The sequence below is a fragment of the Colossoma macropomum genome, unplaced genomic scaffold (genome assembly GCF_904425465.1).
Source record: "Colossoma macropomum unplaced genomic scaffold, Colossoma_macropomum, whole genome shotgun sequence".
Classification (NCBI taxonomy): domain Eukaryota; kingdom Metazoa; phylum Chordata; class Actinopteri; order Characiformes; family Serrasalmidae; genus Colossoma; species Colossoma macropomum.
This window is the reverse complement of record NW_023494791.1, coordinates 16070001-16093556: the sequence shown is the minus strand read 5'-3', so window position 1 is coordinate 16093556 and position 23556 is coordinate 16070001. Positions and strand designations below refer to the sequence as shown.

The 23556-nt window shown below is 37.7% G+C and overlaps 1 protein-coding gene across 1 annotated transcript in view; it reads right to left on the bottom strand.

Moving 5' to 3' along the window:
• pcdh15a (protocadherin-related 15a) overlaps nucleotides 1-23556 on the bottom strand; it is a 227642-nt gene that overhangs the window by 203406 nt on the left and 680 nt on the right. The gene's annotated exons all lie outside the window — the stretch shown is intronic.

Here is a 23556-nt window from a genome sequence, read left to right as displayed (position 1 = left end):
GTAATTATCATCCAATGCTTGGTTTGGCTAAGCAGTCCTTGGGCACACTGAGGAGAAAACCAAACTTTGTTCTTCAAACTAGTTCAGAGGACATCAACTATTTTTTTTAACAAAATAAATCTTTTTACTGTGAGTATATTTATTTGGATCTATTATAATGATAAATGGTGATTTTGCAAGGAAAAACACATTTGTTGCCAGGATAAGTGGCTTGAAATAATGTGCTTAGGTGCCTGAGACTTTTGCACAGTACTGCACACACCAATTCAACCTACAGCAGTTAAGCTCTGCCCTTTCACACCTGAGGCTATGTTCACTCAGCAGGTAAAAGTGGCCCAAATCCGATCTTCTATTTCATATGTCTGTGTGTCAGTGTGAACAGCAAAAAACACATTAAATCTGACATTTTTAATTCCAATTTGAGACAGATCGGAATTCATGCGACTTTTACGTCAATCCAACTCAACATTCGTCATAATTTCACGCTGCTGAAACCTTATAAACATTTGGGTGATTTATCCAAAACTCTCTGTGTTTGCAGAGATTTTGAAATAAATGGCCGAATGCAGGCTTTGAAGAACGAGGCTGCAGCATCAATGAACAGCTAAAAGTCTGAAAGCAAAGTTTAAATAGCCTGAGGACACAAACCAAAGAAGTGACCGTGCCCTTTTTATGGCGAGCTGGAACACATTCTGGGTGATGAGCCCAGCTGTCCGTCAATGAAGCTTTATAATGGCTCCTGTGATGCTGGTGAAGATGAAACTGAAAGCTCTGGAAGCGACTGGCTTTCGCTGGCAGTCATGATTGTTTACGCCTAGATAGGTCAGTTTAGCAGTGTGATCTGTTCAGACTAATGTCGTATACAGGTCACATTTAAAAGATAATGTTAACAGCCAAACAAAAACATCGGATTTGGTGGGAAAATCAGATTTGGGCCACTTTTACCTGCTGTGTGAAAGTAGCCTAAGTTAGGAGTGTTTTTGACCAGAATGCTCTTTGAATGAGGCACAATAAATACAGCCAATCAGAAGTGAGCTTATTTATGTCCGTCAGTCTTAAAGGCAAAGTGACAAAAACAGCCTGTTTGATGGTTGAGGATTAAAAGGGTTTGGAAAAAGGTGATGTAAAAATGAATTACTACTGTTTTTGGTAAAGGAACCCGTAACTTATAAGTGGAAAATACAAAATGAAATACAAGAAAAATACTGGCTGTGGGGATGTGGTCACAGAAAGAAGGCTTGGAAAAGTGAGATTTTATCAGGTAATAATTCAAACTGTGTTTTACCTCCACAGTCAGAGTCCTCTACCAGCTTTATTTGTGCACATCAAAATTCTGACTGGAGGTGAGGCTGTTATTCAAGTTTCAGACAAAAACATAATTCAATCTGTATTATTTCTCACTTGTAGCTCAGTGAAACAAGTTTCTGTCAAAAGTCTGGATTCTAAGCTTTCAATCTATACCACGTGTGTTTGTAAGTAAATATGAGAAATTAAATGTAGTTTTAAGTTGAAGGAGTTGTTGTGCATACAGTCTTGTTTCGCGTAAAGAAAATCCTTTTATATTATTGCCACCTGTTTGTCATTCTTTGACAATGAAGCGAAAGAGTTAGAAATACAGATTCGACCTGTTATAGAATGTACTTGAAAATGTAAATGTAACTCACTATGTAATTATGTAATGAAATATGTAATTACGGCATTTGAATCGTATAGCAAAATACAGTAATAAATCTAGACTTCAACAGCTGAAAGTAGGGCTCCAAAGTCTTGCCTTCTTGCCAGGTACCACAGAGTTTCCTCTGATCTCCGTTTACCATTATTTCCTCTGAGAAATGCACAGACTTACAGCCCTGATGCGGATTACCTTTATAATGGAGCTAAGGGAACTAATTATATTGTCTTCTAAAATGTAAGAAGCAAATGATTTTCTAAAAATGTCAAGTCTCCAGTACAGCAATACACGTCTTCTGAGATTTTACACACATCACCAAGCTAATAATTATTAAAAAAAAAAAGAAGCATGAAAATTAGTCTTCTATTTGTTCTAATTTCCTCAGCAAACAAGGAGGAAAATGTCTTTAAAGCACAGTCTCAGCTGTTAAATAAGAAACAGAAATAGATATGTTTCTATCTTCCATGCAGGGCATACAGTAAAATGACTGTATCTATACGATAACCTTAACTTCTCAATTTCAAAGTAAAAACATTCTAACCCACTACTCTGAATACTGCTTTGGGACTGAAGTTCAGGTCTCTTGACTGTCATTATAAATGGTAGGGCCTTATGGGTTGCGTTATCATGGAACCGCAGAGAATTTAGAGGAATTAAACACATGAAAATAGTATTCACGCATCAAAATGGAATTTCCATATAAATGTGGAATCCCATGACACCGCATTCCACCCCCACACCCCCCCACCACATGCACACATATCAATGCATTATGTCCCTAACTATTTTCAGGCATCTGGTTTTCTTATTTCTTTTGAAAGGTGCAGAACTGATGTAATGTATGTATATAGCTGCATCAGCTACACATGCTGATTTGGTTTGTTTTTGTTAGCAAGGTTAAGACCTGGTCAACCAACAGACAACCAAAGCAGTAAAAACAGCAAAGACACTTTATGGCTGAGCAGCATCCCAATGACTGTTCGGAAACACATGCTTCACAATAATTTATAGGATAAGGACTAGGCTAATAAGGCTAACAGGAGAAGGAAAAAACATTCTTAACTTGGATGTCGGTAAAGGGTTTTATTTTTTATTTTATTTCATTTTGGACCAGTTATGTTGATCCATTAACGTAACATTTTGACACAATATAAAGGCTATAGCTGGCATTTTCAAATCATGAAAAAACTAATGACAGCAGCAGTACAATAATGATAACGGCTGTTCAGCCTTAGCTAACAATATTTTAATAGCCACAGTAATAATGATAATAGTAATAAGGTGAAAATCACAATAAAGGGACAAAATTATACTGGAAAAACATTATACAGTGCATATCCTCTGATGCCAATACACAAACATTTATAAAATGTAGAAACTGGGATTACATCTTCCCTTAATAGCATTACAGACAAGGTAATATCAATTTCTAGAGGGATAAAGATGCAGTAAAATGTAGACATTTTAACACAGTAGCGTAGCATCACCTAAATGTTCGGCTCATCTAAAGTACAATAGATACATTATGAAATGTAATTTTGAAATATTAGTCAAATCTAAACATACACCTGATGCCAACAAAAAAGTGTCTGATGATTCCAATATTGTTATGCATTCCTAAAAAATACTCACTCAAAACAATCCTTAGCACATTTACTGCATATCAGAGTGGAACATAATGTTAAACGTCCATATCTGTGAATTATCCCTTCATCGCAATAACAGCCTGTCATGGTGCTGAGAGTTAATAAACATTTACTCTTAGGGGTTGTAGCACTTTTTACACCGTATTTATCTCCACATGTCCAATGTTAGAAACCTGTTCACTGACTCTACACATAAACCGCATATGACTAAAACAGAAGGTTATATTACAAAGTCATACAACACCAAATCTGTCATTTATAGATTTGTTTCTTATATATTTCTTATTATATTTTGTCTCTCAATGAATGCTTACCAGGAAATGAACTATTATCAGTGCTATGGTAGTGATGACACATAGCAGTTTCATATCCAATGTACACATTGGGCATTATAGGTCATTATAATTTTCTTTTGGGGTAGAACTGCTGCCCATTTTCTTAGTCTGTATATTTTATAAGCAGCATAGCTGGTTAAGTAGGTTTGTGTTGTTACTGAAGCATGCATTCTTAAACATCAAGCACCAAAGTAAAAGCAAGTGGACTTACTAAAGCCGGCAACAACTGTCACTACTGTCATAGTTGCTCAGATGTAGCATATGATCTGACACATCAAAACACAAACAACTATCTATGTGTGCTAAATATAGTCCCTAAATACATCATGTGCTGGACAGAATGACCACATAGTGCCATCAAGGTGAGAAATTGCAGTTTTGACCAATATTGTGACTATGACTTAAACTGTGTTTATTTTTATAAGCCTACTGCTAAACTTCAACATTGCTGATAATGTAGGCTATAACTAACCCATTCATGCCCACGCTGAAATTTCCACTTTTTTAATCTTTGGTCCAATAGCGTTACTTTTTTAGCAATTGTTACATATTTATACGAAAAATTAATGTTTTGTTTCTTACAATAAGATCATGCCTCATTAAGTGATAAAATGGGTCAATATCTCAGCAAATCACCACCACTATTTTAATTAGCACCTCACCCACACAAAACACACAAAGAGTGTGTGCTGCCTAGGAGAATTCAATACATTTCAAAGGGAAGTCACTTTGCATTAGAACAATTGGGCATTTCTCTTAAATCCCCCTTTTCAGTCTTTCTCTCTCACACTCTCTCTCTCACACACACACCACACATACATGCACACTCACATGCATGCTTAGAATGCATCATCACATCCTCCATCTCCGTCAGGTTCGGCTCTGCATCTCTGCACACCAAGCCTAAGCTGCGGCGAACAATGAGATGTGCAAAGAAAGTCATCAACTGTCAGCTTTCCACCCTCGAAGACCTTTACTTATCTAGGATGAAGAACAGGGACGGGGAAAATCATGGCTGACCCCTCACACTCTGGTCATGCTCTTCCAGTGGTTTCCATCTCAGCAGAAACCAAGAGCGAGAGCCCTAAAGACTCAACCATCAGCCCCAAAGCTTCTTTCCCCAGGCCATCATCCTCCTAAACAAGGACTCTTCTCACATCCCTCTGCTTCAAACTGCTGCACATGTACTTTATTATACACACTGCATTGTGCATAATAAATGTACAAAATCCACTGTATATTTCATATCGTAATCTTTCTGAATGAATGCCTCCCCTACTTTCCTCTGCTGTAGTCAGTGCACACATGCACTTTAACTTGCTGCAATATACATATTTTATAAATATGCACACACTCTCTATTCCACACATACTTAATGGGTGTTTACTTAGTGTTTGATTAGACTATTTATAAACATTTCCATATAGAATTACTAAAAGGTATATACACCACTACATAGTGTACAATTTACAGGCTGTAGCTCATCTGTTGCTTCAATGTTTAACAGCCCCCCAAATTCATCACTTGTCAGTTTCTGACCACAGGATTCCTGTTGGCCAGATTATTTGGATGGTGGTCCATTCTCAGCACAGCAGTGACACTGATACGGTAGTGTGTGTTGTACTGGAGTGTACAGAGCACAGTGACTTTGATGGGGTTTTTACATACTGTGTAGCCTACACCTACTGGGCACATCTATATTGTTGGTACCTTGTAAGTTTACCGTTAGCTCATCTTTTTCCTTTCACAGCTAGTGTTAGCTGTCCTCTAGTCTTTCTTCAATGGCCTGTTTCTGGATATGGGACCACCACTGGCTGGATATTTTTGGAGCACTTTCAGCAACATTGCTGTGTCTGATACACTCATACCAGCACAACACACAATACTACACACACTGCCATGCCACTGCTATGTCCGTGTCGTTGCTGTGATGAGAACAATCCACTACCCAAATAATATCTGTATGACAGCTGCAGTCTTGTGGTCAGAAACTGACCAATGATGGATGTGGTAAGAGTAGGCTGATAAACTGTGCAGCAACAGGTGGTCTGCAATTGTACACCTACACAGTGAAGCTGTGGCACCTAACTTAATGGACTACCTTGTGCAGACAGAAGGTGTACATAAATGTTTATAATTAATTAAAAGGGCCTCATACAGCAGTAAACAAGCACACATTAAGTGTGTGTGTGTGTGTGTGTGTGTGTGTTTAAAGGAAAGTGTGAAAGAAAGACTAAAAAAGAGGATTACAGAGAAACACTCAATTGTTCTAATACAGATTGGCTTCCCATTCAAATGTACTGAATTCTCCTCAACAGCAAACACTCTTTGTGTGTTATGTGTGTGTTTGAAGTGATAATTAATATGATAATGGTGATTTGTTGAGATATTGGCCTTAAGCAACAGTGAACAGACTATGGCTAATTTCCTTTTTGTACTTTTTTATTTCTTTGGGCATAAATGGGTTAAAATTACAGGTCTTGTGATTCTGAAACTCTCTCAGTTTCTAATTTCAATATAAAAATGTTTAATCTCTCAGCCCTACTCACCAACCCCAACAAAGCACAGGAATCTTCCTAAAGAAGGTCTTTTGCTTTTCCACTTAAACATTAATCAGTTCTGCATTGTGCACTCCAGTTATATCCATGGTCCCATCCCAATTTCCTCTTCCCCTGTTTTCCTGTGCACTGCTCTGGAACATTGGGTGTCAGTGCTGGTTTTTCACCTGTTCACAAAGCCTCCATGCATATTAGAGATAGAATCTATCCAACAGTATCAGTACTGTGATACAAGGAGCTGGGCCAGAGGAAAAGGGAAAAAAAAGCAGGACTGATTTTGTTACATTTGGCATGTACAGTAATTCTAATATAAGCATATATAATATATTGCTTTATTCTAAAAAATCTAGTGTAACCTTGTACACATTTGCAGTGTAAGTGATATTTCCTTTTTTAAGAATAAGATGAACACATTCCAAGAAAAGTTTTATTGTTGGATTGTTGTATCTGCACTTTACTTGTCCATCTTAACTGAAGTGCATTACATGTAAAAATGCCGTTTAGACGATTTTCCCTATACCTCCATTATAAAACTACAAAACTTTTGGACACTTTGGAAACATATTAGGTAAGACTCTCACCTACATAGAGGCTGTTATGAAAACTCAAAAACAGCTCATCCATGTCATTTGAAGTTATTTATAATTAAGGACATTTTTGGAGAATTCTGACAGTTTGTATTTATTTGTTTATTTTTTTATGTTTGATTTCTCCAGAGGTCTGAAGTCTGAGCTAGATGAGTGGGATGTTTGCATAGACTTGTTTCACGTGGTGCTTGTCCTGCCAGTAACACTCCCATTAGGGACATCAAATACCCAGTATTACTGGAACCTGCTTGGCACAAAATAAGATACAAGAGCATCCCATTCTCTCTCTCTCTTTCTCTCTCTCTCTCTGATCATCACGCTCTCTCTTTTCCTGTATCATCAGTCTGGCAGGGTGTGCTAAGGTAAGCCAATATGAGTGAGGGCTGCCAAAGACAGCAGTGCTATTCATTACCCACTGTGAGATGTAATCAGAGAGTATGGGGGGCTCCAGCCTGTAACGACTCGAGTGATTAACCCATCCAATAAGCCGGACTTTACCACCGCAGCAGGCCTGATGGTAATCAGCCACGGCAAAGAGATGGCCAGTTTCAACCCTTAAATGAATGGCATGCTCTCCCTGGCTAGCGCCTGTAGCTGGTCATTTACCCAGACATGGTCTTACTGTCTAAGCTTTAGTTGCCTGAAACTTACGTGCAACACAATTTCATGGAAAGTTGCCTGCAAACTGCCATCTGCTACTAGCTGCGTCAAAGTTACACATTCTAAAGCCAGCCTAAGTATGACCTTCTGATGGTCAAAACCAGTGTGAGTGGAGGCCCAGAGCAGCAGCACTATTCAGGAAACTGACGAAAGAGAAATCATTCAATTTTAGGTCAACTTCATTGAGAACTTTTCAGTAATGTTCAGTTGTTCAGGTCACTCTGAGAAAGATATAGCATCTAAACGAATGACAAATATAAACCTGCTGCTGTTCTGACCCTTGCACTCCCTCAGCATTCAGCCAAACAGACTCTCAAATAAAAGCACATCAGCAAGCATGTCACTGAACAGTGGAACTTAAAGTGGTAACAGATCCCATACTACAGCAGAAAACAGGAGTCTTAGGCAGTAGAATGTTCTGAACTGATCTAGGAGCAATTCAAATCTATGAGTGATGTAATTTGTGCTATTATTTACATAGAAGCACATAAAAAATGACTGGACATTGCTTCTGTGCTTATTACAGTAGTTAAATCATCAGTCCTGGTTAAATACACAATCATAACATTCTAAGTTGTTCAAAAGAGGGCAAAGCTTTGCACATACAGAAGATATTTTAGTGTCTGCACACTTCACATGCATCATTTACAGTCATAATATCTCATTTTCTATGTTTATATGATGAGATCGCTTTACAACTCATTTACAAGAGGAGCTTTGCTTATTTTTAAATGCTTAGTATGACATTAAAATAATGATTTTTTCAACACATAATGTAAGTGCATGGACTCCCTCTTGGGCTCATGGCTGATCACAGCAGTAGTCTGGTGTGTCTTGCCAAGCACTGTAAAAAATAAATGTGGTTTCTTGCAGGCTAATGTGAGACATTGCATATTATCAGTATTTAACACTGAATACTAATTACTATTAAGCAATGCTAATTTTTCATAATATTGTATCCATTTCACCAATTCTGCCTGGGCAGAGTGGCATGGGGAGCAGAAGCATTTACAAAAAACTGCAGACTGATCCAGAGCAGAGACTTTTCTTTTCTTCAGGGAAGGTAAGGTTATGATATCTTCTTTACACATACTAAACTTCATAGATTAAACTGACGGTGATAAATGACTGCAGCCAGGTTTCCATTCAGCTGTCAAATCAAATTCAAAAGAACAACTGAAATGTCACAAAAAAGTATGTGAATAATGTTGTGTTTCCATCAGGTCTGTAGAAGAGAATAAAAGTCTCTCAGAAATCTATACAGAGTCTGCAGAGGAATACTTGATGTTGGTCTGTTTTGGTTAATTTTATGGATGTATTTCACACTGTAGGTGTGTGGAGAAAAAAGCACTGGTTAACATAATGGCTCAGGTAATGACCATTAATTGGCCAGAACTTCTGTCTGTATGTATTTTCCTACCATTAACTATATATTATCATTACCATTATTTTAATTTTAAATTTTTGATAAGGGTACAATTTACTTTTCTTTAGCAGTCCACTGGTATCTGCTACCTTCTGCCACTTCTGTTATATGAAAACACTTGATGGGTTATATGATTTTACTACTACTGTTTGCACTTACTTTGATTATTTGGAAAATGTGTTTCCATCACAATTTATCACATTTTGTTTTAATAAAAAAGTTACTTTAAGCAAGAGTACAGACTTTTATGTTAATTGTGTCAAATCTTAATGATTTTACTCTGTATTAGCCAATTTCATCAAATACTTTATTATACTGCATGAGAGGGCACGAACTGAAACCTGGCTAATGAATTCTATAACACAATTCTATAAAACTTGGATTACAGGATACAACCACTTGACCATGGAAAGACTGATTTCAGTTCAACAATCACCCAGGCAATTCACATGGCTTGCAATACTGTCTTATAATGACATCCTTGAAAAGGCTTAAAATCACAGAGGGTATTTAATGAATGACATGATAAAGCTGGCTTTTCTCATTTTTTTTTCTTTGAGAATGAATAGCTGGTGTCATCTTTTCATTTTGCAGGTGACTCTCTATGACAGCCTGAAAACTGCCCAGAGCTATTGCAGGAAACTGTACATCAATCTGGTCATAGCTGATGACCAAATGGAAGTGGATAGACTGATTCGGTGTGTAGGCATGATTCATAATGATGTTTGGATAGGATTATATGATGACTGTAACAGTTGGACTATAGGTGATACGTCCACAGAAAGACTGCATTCACAAGCTGGCTTAAAAATCAACCAGACGATTCGCATGGCTTGGAAAACTGTGTTGTAATGAGACCAGACAAGAAACAATAAGTGCTGTGATCTTTCAAAGCCCTTCATATGTTTACACAGTAAGACCTTCATTCATTTGTTATTTTCAAAAATTTGAATTCAGAATAAATGTCAACTTCTTTTGTTAATCCATTTATGTTTTATTATTGTTTATGCACTGCCAGGCAGAGTGTGCAAGTAAATTCACTCCTTAAAGGTTTCTGCATAGTTTTGGATGATTGGCCAAATTCCTACTTGCAATGACCTCTAAAACTGAAAACCATGGTTACCATAGTCACTCACTCCATAGTCACTAATCCGACATCTCACACAGATTCTACGTCTGATTCTGCCAGAAAATAAAAATTCAAAAAACTTTTTAAAAAGCTTACTGCCGTACTGCCATGGAGCTACACTTCTCAATCACTGTGCGTTCTGAAACAACGAAACAGTCTTGATCAGGCAGATTTTTTTTTCTATTTATGTATTTATCGATTTATTTCAAAGGAAAAATTAGTTAATGATCATCAAGTCACAATTCTTAGAATTACAGAATTATTGAAATTTTATATTTGCAATTAAGCTGACAGCCCCTTAAATGTCACATTAGAATTAGAAAATGCATAAATACAATTTTAAGTTATGACTGACCTGAGGTCTAAACTGACCAATCTCAAATACAAGTGTTAAGATTTGCTTCATGACCCAAATCGAATATATATATATATATATATATATATATATATATATATATATATATATATATATTCCAAATGTATTTATCAAATATATGTTTGCAGTGTATGAAAACTGCAAAAAAATTATTTGGTAAATATATTTTTAAAAATGCATTTATTTGTATTTGATTTTATATTTTTTCAATTGTATGTAGTTTAGAAACAAAGGTTTCAGATATAACTAAATATACATTAACTGGATGAATAGTACTGACTTTAGTGTTTACATTGTACTTCGCATTAACCGTTGTATGTATCTGGTAAGACAGCACTCATTTTTACAGTGTATCAGTACCTACAACCCTTGCTTTTGCCGTGTTAAAGGTTCATTTGCTAATTATTTCAAATATGGAAAATTACATGTCCATATATTTTTTTCCATATGGGGAATTACAATGAAATAATGTTCATCGTTACAGAGAAAAAAAAAAACATCAGAATAAATCATTTACTTCCTAATCTACCACCCAGATCTGGTGACTGTCTATAGCAAAAATCGAGGACAAAAAAGTAACAAAGAAAATCTGATCTAAAGCAGTGTGGACTGACTTGAGGAGACAATTCTGGAAATGGTCATTCAGGCAGTGGAAAAGTTGACAAATTGACAATGCTGAAAAGACGAAGCAGTGTAGAGCACTCCATGTGGAGTAAGGTGGTGGTATGGATGACATACTGTGTGGGAAAACATCACCGTTTGTCTGCTACATAGGCAAATCAAGTAGAGATGCTTCCTCTGCTGTGACAGTTTCTATTTCAAAAGAACACAGCACTACAGAAATTCTGAATGAAGGCTTGCCAGGTGCATTCATTATACATTATAAGCTGTAAGGTTTTCCTGCTCATCCATTTCCATATAATAAGAAACTAAACATCAAGAGCTTTGATTTTTACATTTCTTCAGAGCTTGTACCTCACTATGCTTTCTCTACATAGTTGAAGTTCACAGACGTTAAAAGACTATTAATGCTGAAGGTGAACGTCCTGCTGAACAAAACCCCCATCAATCCCACCAACACCAACCAGCTCCTCACTGGTTAAGATAATGATATGTCTGATTTAGATACAGTGGATCATTGCATTTACATGGGATAAGATCAAGGTGAGCAAGATGAGAAGAAAAGGGGTATAAAAGCCACGTTATCACTGCTGGGTGCTAATGTTTCTCTTTAGTTGGCCTCAGGTCTCCAATGCACATCAGTGACACATCAAAGGCTACAGTGGATTATACAGCCTGGTGAACAGATCCTCCACCAGGAGACAAACAAAAAGGTACCAGGGGTGCTCTATACAGCAAATGAATTTGATTATGCTTGTTTGCTGTTGGATTGAATGGACTGGAAACTGTTTGCTTCTAAAAAAACAAGTATGGCTATGCGATATTCTCCTAAATTAATAGCTGATGGTATTAAAATACAGCTTCACCACATATTGAACCCTAAAATATCCTCCACTATCAATCAAGGCTACAAGCACAAAAGTCTTAAACAGTATGCTAAACTGGAGAATGAGCATAAATGGATGTTGGATAGCTGTGTTTAATAATCTCTGTAGCAAGTCATTTGCATTCAGGCATTGCATGAAAGCGAATTGCGTAGCTGAACAATACTCCTTCATATGCAGCTGATCCAAGAGATACCATCAAGTCAAGAATGCCAAAGAACCTCTGGCATAGCATCTGTTTCCTTACTGATAACACTAATTCATTCATTCATCCATACTTGTTTGATCTTATGCAAACCTTTGATCACAAACCACTGACCTGCCTGTTTCTAAATATCATGTTGAAAGCGTTATCATATTACAGTATGTTGTATGTACAATTTATTTACAGTGATTAGCCCTTTAGCTTTGCATTAACCTTTATCCCTTGACATGAGTCCTCAGTGATGCTTGTCTTTGCTAGATGCTGGTGAAATAGAGCTATGAGTGGTATCTGCGGCTTAGTGTGCAGCAGTAGGGAGAGCCCTGAGTGCTTTCTCTGAGCACGGACCGCCACGTCTGAGACAAACTGGAGGACTCTCTCTGTCACAACACTGTAGTGAGGATCAAATGCAGCCTGCGCTCTAATGCTTTTAACACAACCAACATGTCAGGTGAGCCCACTCACTCTAAGGCAGGGGTGTCCAATCTTATCCACAAAGGGCCAGTGTGGCTGCAGGTTTTCACTTCAAACAAGCAGGTGCACACCTGACTCCACTTGTTTAATCAGTTGGTCTTAGTTGTCAAACATTTCAGCAGGTGATCTTCTGCTTTGTTGGAGTGAAAACCTGCAGCCACAATGGCGCTTTGTGGATAAGATTGGACACCCCTGCTCTGCGCTGTATACTTGGCATACAGCGAGTGAAAGCCATTTGTTATATGATATGTTTATATATATTACTATACATTTGAATTAAGAACATGAGGGTTTTAACTGTGTCTGAAAAGGGTTTGAAATGCTATGTTAGAATATATTACACAACAAATTGCATATTTATGTTGCTTATGTGAGACTTTGGCATTCCATTTTCTCCCATACAAAACAACATTTGAATCAAGAAACATTAAATATGCATCTTTGTGTATGCCTACTAAATTGAAAATGTCTATCAGACATACTAAAACAATGAGAAGAGTTTATTTTTAGTTCCCTTTTTACTGTTCATTAGTTCACATTTAACAAAAAATAAGAAAAGTTAACAGTAAAAAAAACTGTCCTTATATAAAAGCCTTCCAGTCATATTTAATGTTTTCAGGTCCACAGAATCATATCTGGTTTGAGGCCTCCAAGGGCAGTCTTCCAGACACAGATTAAACTTAATCCTGTACTAAATTAAATGTCAGCAGTGACTCACCAGTGAAGATTGTTAACCCTAATGCAAAATAATGATGACCCTGAATTTGTATCCAGGAAAATGTCTTGTAATGTCTAGCAAACAATCTGCACTGGCATAATGGAAATTCATTATAGTCTAACATTAAATCCAAATGAAGTGACTTATGTGTACTTAGTGCTGACCTCAATGTTAATGGTTGAAAATGTGAGAAAATGGCATTAAGAGACACTAAAATAATCTTCCATGGAACCGTCAGCCTAAGAAATTAAAGTATCAGTTTCAACCTTTGAAACCTTTTTTTGATCATTTGAACAAACTTTCCACCTGAGCCAAGATAAAGCTACAAGCAGGAATATCTGTTCTCTTCAGATAAGTAAGAGGTACCACTTAACCACTAAAATACACACGTGGAGAGAGGGAAAGAATACGGTTTCTAGAATGAATACCATTATAAACCTTTCGCTTACTGCAAACATACTAAGCACGCCTGCAGGAACTGAGGCTATCCTCTGTGTGTGACAGCAGAGATGGATTGACTGCTTGTTGAACGTTTCCATTCTGAAAGAGATTTACAAAAGCAAGGCTTACGGGTGTGATCAACTTTCTCCATTTCACACTGCTTCCACTCTCTCTACCCCACTTATTCTCTCTCTCACAACCCTAACACATGTTCAATGAATTGTTGCAGTGCATGCTTTATGGAGATTCAAGATACATTAAGCATAGTCTACTATATCACAATCTTATTTTTCATGTCTACCAAAAATGCGCCTTGTGATTAAACAAAACATTTCATGAGTAATAGTCTTGGGCTGATAACTAATACTATCAAATATCATGATAATTTAAAGAAAGTGAAGATATTATGCAAATGATCATTCCTTTGTTTTCTTTCACATGCTACAAGGTTCCTTTTACTGCTTCAGCTTTTTTTAAACCATTCCCTCTGTTCAATAATTCAAATCTATGCTTAGTTCACAGATGTATACAATAGAAAAGATTGGACTTAATTATAGGCTACACAAACACAACATCATCAACAAACTAACTACACACATACATACTTTGAATATCAGTTGGAAAGAGTGTAATGCAGATTATAATGTAGATTTTCAGTCTGGCAAAGAATGCTGAGGAATTTACAATTTAGATCTACTCTCTGGAAGAGAGTAAAATGGACAAGGTTACCCAGAAGAAAGGGGTCAGTGTGCAAGTCTTGCAGTATTTCGGATTACAGTCAACCAAACACAGAGACCCACAGGATGTTTACAGTGTTACATGCCATTTTTGAAGAACATACTTAGCATTATTAATAGTGAAGTAATATCAGAAGCCAGCCTATATGGTAATTTCATGGTAATAATATTTACCATCAGGGAAAATGCAAGCCACAGGGTAAAGCTCTGTAATGCTCACAGAATTTGGACCATGATGATATCATTAATTGCCATAATTATGCAGATGATAATCATTTATCTAAATTTACATTATTACTTTACAAATGTTCACTCTACATAATTTCCCAGTTGGCTAACATTGCTTCTTTATATTTACTCTTTAAAAAGAGCCAGAAAAGGATCCTTGAGTGATGGCACAGAAGAACCATTTTGGTTCCCTAAAAACCTCTCAATGCATGGTTCTTTGGAGATCTATTTTTGTGAAGATGTGTGAGTGTGAAAAGTTCTATACCTAGTTAAGGATTTCTTTATAGAACTTTTACATCATGTGGAGGCTCTTTAAAAAGGTTCTTTAAGTGGTTCTTTCATTCGATCATGCAAACAACCCTTTTTGACACCTTCACTTTTAAGAGTGCAGTTTATTAATATAATTGTTCTTGATAAGCAAATAAAAGAATAAATTTAAAGTTACCTGAGTTAAAACAGTATTTTACATTCCCTGTAGATCAGTGGTTCTCGAACAAGTCCTCAGGAACCTCTAGAGGGTCTAGATTTTTCAACCAAACTCAAAGCACATAGGGGTACAGCAAAAATGTGGACCATCTGGGGGTCCCTGAGGACCGGTTTGAGAACCATTGCTATAGATGGCATCACATGCATTTTAACTGAGATCAAATACTGCAGCTCACTGCAGTCAGACGTAACAGTGTGCCTGCACTGTGAATGACCCTTTGTTCAGTGCACATGGCCTCCATGCCATTTGGACAGAGAGCGAGCTAATGGCCTTAAATCAGTTTACCACGCCAAAGTGGGAGCGTACTGTACACACAGGGCACATTCAACTGAGCTGACAGAGAGAAGCCTCTGTGTTAATGTCATAATCAAACCTCTCTATTCTCCACTCTCCCGACTCCTCAAGAAACCCTCCACACACACACACACACACACACCCATCAGCTCTTCTGAACAGCTCTCTTAACCCCAGGTTTGGCCCTGCAATCTCCTGCTCCTCAGCCAAATAAACGAGGGCTCTCCTGCTCCTCTCCTGCAAAATACCTGCCAGACCTGCACTCACTGAGAGCTCCCTCTCCTTCCTTCTCTCTCTCTCTCTCTCTCTCTCTCTATCTCTCTCTCTCTCTCTCAGTGGCCCCTGCCTTGGTCTGGCCTGCTGCTCGGCCCCCCGGGGTGCTGTGGCTGGCACACACTGATTAGAGATGAATCAGAGGGTGGAAAGAGGCAGAGCTTTGGTGGTGTGTTCAGGATCTCCTGGCCCACACACAGCAGTGTGGAGACATACGCAGTAGGGAGTAGAGGAACGGGTAAATGTAAATAATAACAGATTCAGACAGATGGTGCTTCAGTCATTAGCACATTACTGTAGCACAGCCCTAATTATCTAAGCACCCTACTTTGCCTCCTGATTACAGACTTTTCTCATCTAAGCTTTCCTTCAACTATGTTTTTTTCTTTGGTCTACCCTTCTCTCTGTCCATCAGTCACTCACTCTTTCTGTCTTTCTCTTGCTCCTTGCTGTTTTTCTATTGTTCTGTCTCTTTTCTTCCTTGCTCTCTTTCCCTCACCATGCTATCTCTCTCTTTCCTGGCTCTCTCTCCCATTTTTCTGTCTTTTTCAACTCTCTCTACCTTTCTATCTCTCTCACCTTGTAGTCTTTCTCTGTCTCTCTCTATCGCTCTCTCTCATTTTTCTGTATTTCTTCTACTCTCTCTACCTTTCACTCTCTCTCTCACCTTGCAGTCTCTCTATCTCTCTCTTCCTCGCTCTTTCTCTTACCATGCTATCCTTCTCTTTCCTTGCTCTCTCTTCCATTTTTCTGTCTTTCTTTTACTCTCTCTACCTTTCTATCTCTCTTACCTTGCAGTCTCTCTCTCTATCTCTCTCTCATTCTTGTTTTTCTTTTACTCTCTCTACCTTTCTCTCTCATATATATATATATATATATATATATATATATATATATATATATATATATATATATATATATACTTGTTCTCTCTCATCTTTCTGTTTTTCTCTTTCTCTCACCCTCTAACCCTCTCTCTCTCTCTCCTCTCTCTCTCTCTCTCTCCCACCTTGCTCTGTCTTTCTCTCTCTTGCTCTCCTTCTCTCCCTTTGTCTCCCTCTCAGGCTCTCTGTGCGGATGGAAATCATTTCAGGCATCACTACCCACGGGTCTCTTATCAACAAATGGTGAAATGTATTCCCCAGGTGTCCACTGTGCATATGAATACAGTCATATTCCAGCTCAGATACATTGCAGACTGATATTCTAAATGTTCTCACAATCATGCAGCTTATTATCAAGTCCCTCCTACTGCTGCTCCCTATACCCCACTCTTGACCCCACATACCCTGAAACACACAGACACAGCTATCAGTCTTCATCACTGCACCCTGCTCTAATGCTGGGCTTGACCTCGAGGCTACGCTTTACAAGAGAACTGCAGCTTATACACATTGAGAAGGCTCACAGTCTGGTCTCACACTGAAAGGCTGAAGGTCATGTGCAGGTCTAAGACCCTGACCCCTTTCTAAAAGTTTAAGCGACCTTGGTTTTCTTCATTGTACTGACAACATCTCACAACTTCAGTGTTTTCAATGCATGAACTTTTTCTAGAATTCTTGCAAAGCATTTCTGGTCATTTCACATAGGACCTGTATGACATGACAATGATACAGTCTCATGATATATAGCATGCGTTTATGGAATGTTTGCCTCTCTATCTCACCTAACCAAAATATTAAATTCTTAATAATACAGAACAATCACCAGATTAACCTGGATTTCTGTGATTATTGGTTTCTTTTAAAAGGTGATCCTGTAATTTCAGTCAAATAGGGACTTTCGGGAGGCCAATTCTTCTTGAACACATTCTAAGAGACAAAACCACCAATGACATGGTGGGTCTATACAGAATGAGTATCATACCAAGCCAAACAAAACCATTGAAATGGTTGATATTCATAGATAAAGGCATTGTCTATGGTCATACACTCTGATTTAGGCCAAGGGTATTCAACTGTGGTCCATGAAGGCTGGTACAGCACAGTTTGGTGATCTCCCGGTTCAAAGTTAGTGTGGGTATTATATCATCTGTCCCGGTGCAGGTGTCATCAGGGGTGGGCGATGTGTCAAAAATATAATACAATACTTGAAGCTACTTTCACATACATGATATACATCACAATATTTCATTTCCCAGAGTTTTTATAAGTTGGAAGAGACAAAAAGCCCCACTAGTGCCACATTAACAACTGTCATCCAAGATTATGAGTGCAATGACTTTTATTCAACTGCACTAAATCCAATTAAACATGACTAATTATACTTTTTGTAATGAAATCTGCCTGTGTTCAGAGTCCTCTGAGCACTGATGATATCCATGATATGTTTAGAGAAGCACATTGAGATGTAGTTCATCATGTAAACTGGAAAATACTATCATACTGCCCACTTCTAGGTGTCACACAACAGTATCAACTTTTAGTAGGTCACTCCACATTTTGGGGGCAGAGGCTCAAGGAAAAAATTAACAACCTAAATTTGAATGAAATTTTATTTAATTTACAGCATATACAGATAGTTTCAAAGGAAGGAAACGCAGCCTAAACTTAAGATGTTTCGATCAGAGAAGGGATTCTAACTTCTATCTACAGCACACAGGGCCAGGATGTTATCCATTACACTATATAAGCGATATGAATGAACTCTGTTTAAAGAGGAATTCAAATTGGATTGATTTTTCAAAATTCCTGCATAATTAAGCAGTTAAGATGTAAACAAAGTTGTTCAGAGTGGCTTGATATGAAATGCGCTGCGCTAGAGAAACAGAGTCAGAGTTGTTCACAATAGGGCTAATAGGAACCAGATGTCTGAAGCATTTAATAACTCTAAAAGCTCCCTAACAGAAAGATGTTACATGAAATGATTATGAATATTGCTTAAATCCATTTATGGTGGAGAGGTACATGCAACTTGTTGTGAGGCAAAATAATACCCAACTTTATTTGCTCTAATTTAGCACTATTTTTCCATTATTAACATTACATATACAAACTCAGATGCTCAAAAACTCTGTAAGGTGGATTTGGATATCAATCCCTGTTTTTCACAACAAATAAAAGTAAGTTATTAGCAGTTAGTTATTAGATATTACTGATGCTTTATGGGTGGGATTTCCAGAATTCTGGTGATGCATGCATTCTCTCATACAGTATGTGGGAAATACTGAGGTGAAATCTCTATAGGTGGCTGATACTGTGATACTGACCAATAGTGTTACTATATAAAACACTGTTATTATACACACTTTAAAAGACTGTTCTTCAAGGGCTCATTAGTAAAGGCAACGGTTCTATTTAGAACCATTTCATGCTTTGCATGGTGAGATGGTTCTTCAGACTGATGCATGATGTGTTGTAGATGGTCCTATATAGAACCTATTTTAAAATGGTTCTATTTAGCACCAAAAAGGGTTCTTCTATTGTTACAAGCTTGACATCATAAAAATAGCGTAACCCTTTTTTGTGCAATATAGAACCACGCTCAAGAAGATTCTATATAGAACCATAGGTGAAAACCATATAAAGGTTCTACATCAACTAAAGGTGTTTTCTAGCACCATATATCTAAGCCAAGAACCAAACATTATCCATCAACCTGAAGAATCATTTTTTAAGTGCACACACACCTATAAAGTGGGCAATTGTGTGCAATCTGATAGCGAAGGGCCCAGGGCTTAGGCCGCTCGAGACTATCTATGCCTGATTTTCAGTTTTAGCCATGCCGACAGATCAAAAGCTGGTCAACTGCAAAGTATGTTATTTGCTAAGCCCTTCAGCTCATTTAAAAAGAGCATTTCAAAATACAGCTCACAATAAAGTCAATTATTTTTCTGCAAACGTTTATTTTTTTTCTGGTTAATGTTTACAAAACTGCATAAGATTCCCTTTTATATAATCTTAAAAGGTTCATATCCTACATTTTTCTCTCATTTTATTTTCCCCCTGAGGTTCACTGATGATGTGTGTGTGGGTTTATGTACCAAAAACAGTTGTAATTCAGTTTTATTCGACCCTATTCCAATCTCCCTTTATCCCTTAGAATTAAACAGGTCCCAGTTTCACAACAGTATCTTAGTAATAAGATCATCTTAGAGGGAGTGTTCAGCGTAATGTTCACTCTACCATTAAAGAATAATGTTTGTGCTAAGATGCTTTCGGGAAACCCAGCCCAAGTTGTGCTTGTTACTGTGCCTTTAAGAGTCATCTGTGCAAACCAGCACTGTTCTGATTGGCTGCCATGTACTGTGCCTCATTCAAAGGCAATCTTTGCTGAAACACTCCTTATAACTTCAGCACAAATGAGTAGCACTATACTACTGCAGGCTGAGTAGGCAGTTATACACAAATGTATTAGGTTTTGTGAAATCACAAAAATAATGAATTCACAATGGGTTGTTTTTGCTGCGTATTGACTCATGGACTGAGGAGTGAAGGGTCCATTCTAACCCTTTGACGTCTAAGGGCATTTTCTTGATTTTTGCATATCTCCTTAAATTTGCCTTTAAAGCTAGTTGCATACAATATGACATCCCCACACGCACACATACACATCTAAGCCGCTTATCCTTCTGGGTCACCAGGGTTGCTGGAGCCTATCCTAGCAGTCGTTGGGTGGAAGGCAGGATACACCCTGGACAGGTCACCAATCCATCGCAGGGCAGCAATATGATAACCATATGTTTCATATCAAAATGTTCCATCACCTTTGTCAATACTTTACAACACTGATGCAGCAACTTCACTTTTGTGCGCCATTTCGTGTTAGTGTCGACTAAATGGAGAATGAAGGGTTTCCGACGTGATGGGTCGGAAGGTGTGCCTCATCCCCCTTTTCATAGCCTTATAACTCTGGATGTGAGTCACGTACAATCTCACGATAAGGTAAACGGAAAGGGCGACTCTATAGATTAAAGAAATGTTTGAACCACATTTACATGCTGTATTATCGCAAAGAAACATCTAGAAACATTGAATTTGACCCGTGGGTAAGTTTTTGGAACCCAGGGGGTTAAACTTTATACCTTAGCATTCTTTCCAAGACTGGAGATTTTTGTTTTGATACTATATCAAACTGTTTTGTCATCAGCAAAGTGAGAAAAAATTGGATTTTTCAAGGTGAGACACAGAACAGAACAAGAAAATTAGCAATGCCAGATTCCAGAGTTCGAGTATTCAGAAATAAGAAGAAGACTTTAATTAACTTTAATAATGAAAACCTAAATATCATCAAGTACAGTGACACTGTGACACATTTGGGCCGTATTGTGACACTGAATTTTTTTAGTGCTAGTAAGTAGGAGTGTTTGAGCAGGAAAACGATCAAACAGTGCTGGACACCAGCCCTCCAGAAACAAATAAACATCCCTGAATTTGGCTGTGGAACTCTTAATATACAGAAATAACCTTTTCGGAATTTGTCATTTGTTAATGGAGCAGTGGGTAGGTCCATAAAGCTTCTATAGTCCACATATCAGAAAGAATACTGAATCTACATTTGCATTCAAGAGTATGTTCAGTACACTACCTCTTAACCACACAGCATTCCAAGCATAGCATGGGCCTGAACAGGCTCTAAAGGAGTTGGACAGCTATTTTTTAATAAACAATAACATCACTGAAACAACAATGTGAGAGAATTTTCAATAGACACTGAAGGCCATGTTAACTGACTCAGATCAGAGTAGAACAGATAGAAAAGATTTCGTTAGGCATCATATCCGTGAGAGAATTACCAGCCCCCTTTTAATTAGTGCTTCCTCGAATACACTATTCACAATGGGTTACACATCGCTGTGAGCTACAGGTGTACCACATGTAAAAGCAACAACTGTTAGCTCCTAGAGCTATAGGTTACAACAGAGTTTAATCAAGTGTTTTCCTTATCATGTGAGAGATTTGAGGACTGACCAACCATACTGTATCTCAACACGTAATACTGTCTTAAGGCTACAGCACGCCACATGAGGAGTAAAGAGATCAGGGCTTAAATTACTTTTCTCTCCCTCCCTCTGCACTTCAATTAGGACCAGGAGATAAATTTTAGATTAGGTAAGAAACTCCAAACTTTAACAAGAACCGAGGGGAATCCAGCTCTGAAATTCCAAGGTCATTATTTGTCTCAAAGCACTACTGAAACTGGCAGGCCATTTTTTAGAGCTGTAACAGGAGAGAAGGTCCAATAACAGTAACACCCCCACTAAAGCATATGTGTGCCATGCTTTCTGTTAGGAAACTCAGAGTTGAGGCTGAGGAGGTAATGGCTCTGTTTTGAAAATTCCTTTAAAGCTTGAACATGTTATTTGCAGTGAGACAGATTCTCTCACAGGCTGCAGAACACTGAAGGATGAGAGGAAGCTCTCAGCACTCTGGATACATGGCAACCCATCCCGGCGCCCACAGCAGAGAGTCTGATCTTGTCCTACGTCTACCTAATGAACTTCTACATCAAACTGGACTTTATCTCCAGAGACCTCTATCTAAAGATCCTTCGCTCTCTTGCGCGCTCTCACTCTCTTTCTGATAAGTGCTTTAGCTGTGCTTCAATGTGCACGCAGCTGCAAAGCAAACCCACAGTTTGCTGAACAGAGACGCTATTCATTACGCCTGCAGCACGTTAGCAACACGCTTCTTCAGCTAGCACAAATGGAGAGAATCATCAGGGGAAAATGTGTCATCAGCTCTAAGCATAACATCATATTTTTTTCCCATTTTCACCGCTTTCCTCCAAGTCCTTTTATTAGACTACGTTTACTTCACCTAATTTAAATCATGCATGTTGCATGTATCTGTTTCTGTCCCTTTCACAATCCTCATTACTTTACCTCCCTTTTTATACACTAAAATGTAAATTCTATCTCAATAATTTTTGTATGAGGTAGATAGTAAAAGGATATTATTGTCATTAGTAACAGTAAGAGCAGTATTATTATTATTATTATTATCATTATTATTATTGTTATTTCTTTTATTATTACTGTTGTTATTGTTGTTATCACAGATACCACCAACAAAGGCATGAGGGAAGGTAAGGTTTTTTATATGATAATTATTTTAATAAAAGTCATTTTATAACAGCTATACTTTTGACTGATTCAATGACTCACTCATGTTTATCAGGCTAAACATTCACCACAAGGGGGCAATATTAACAGTCAAATAGCTTTTGATGCTTCATAACAGCAGCGCTTCACATCAGTAGCCAGGTTTCCATCCATTTTTCCATCTTTCCACACTTCTGAGAAACATGGACAGAGCTTACAGTTTAAATTTATGGCTGTATTTTAAATTATTTGAGCATGTTCAATGAACACGCTGGAAGACAATGTCCAGTAATCAACTGCAACACTGTCTATTTACCATCTAACATCACAGTTATGTTTCTTTTTTGGTGAGATTTAGGTACGTTTTTAAATTCTTTATCAGTTCATTAGAACCTTTGATCATGTGTTTTAGCTATAGCTGGGCAAAAATGGAAATACATGAGCAGTCATATGACTATTCTATTTGTTTTTACATTATTTTAATTAATTATTTATTATTATTATTTTTATTCACAAAAAGCATATCCATCTCAAGTGAGCATGTCTGTGTGAAATGCGCAGCTTTTATTCAATATTTGCCTTTTCTATCAAGTATTTTAGATAAACATGTATTAATATTCATGTGTGGACCCGAGTTACTGTGTATCCTTTCTATACTGGGTTAAAAAGAAGGGCAATAGTAATATGCAATGACACCTGTTCCACTTTTACACCACATACACACACAGGTACACACACTGACCCCTACCAAAACACACACACACAG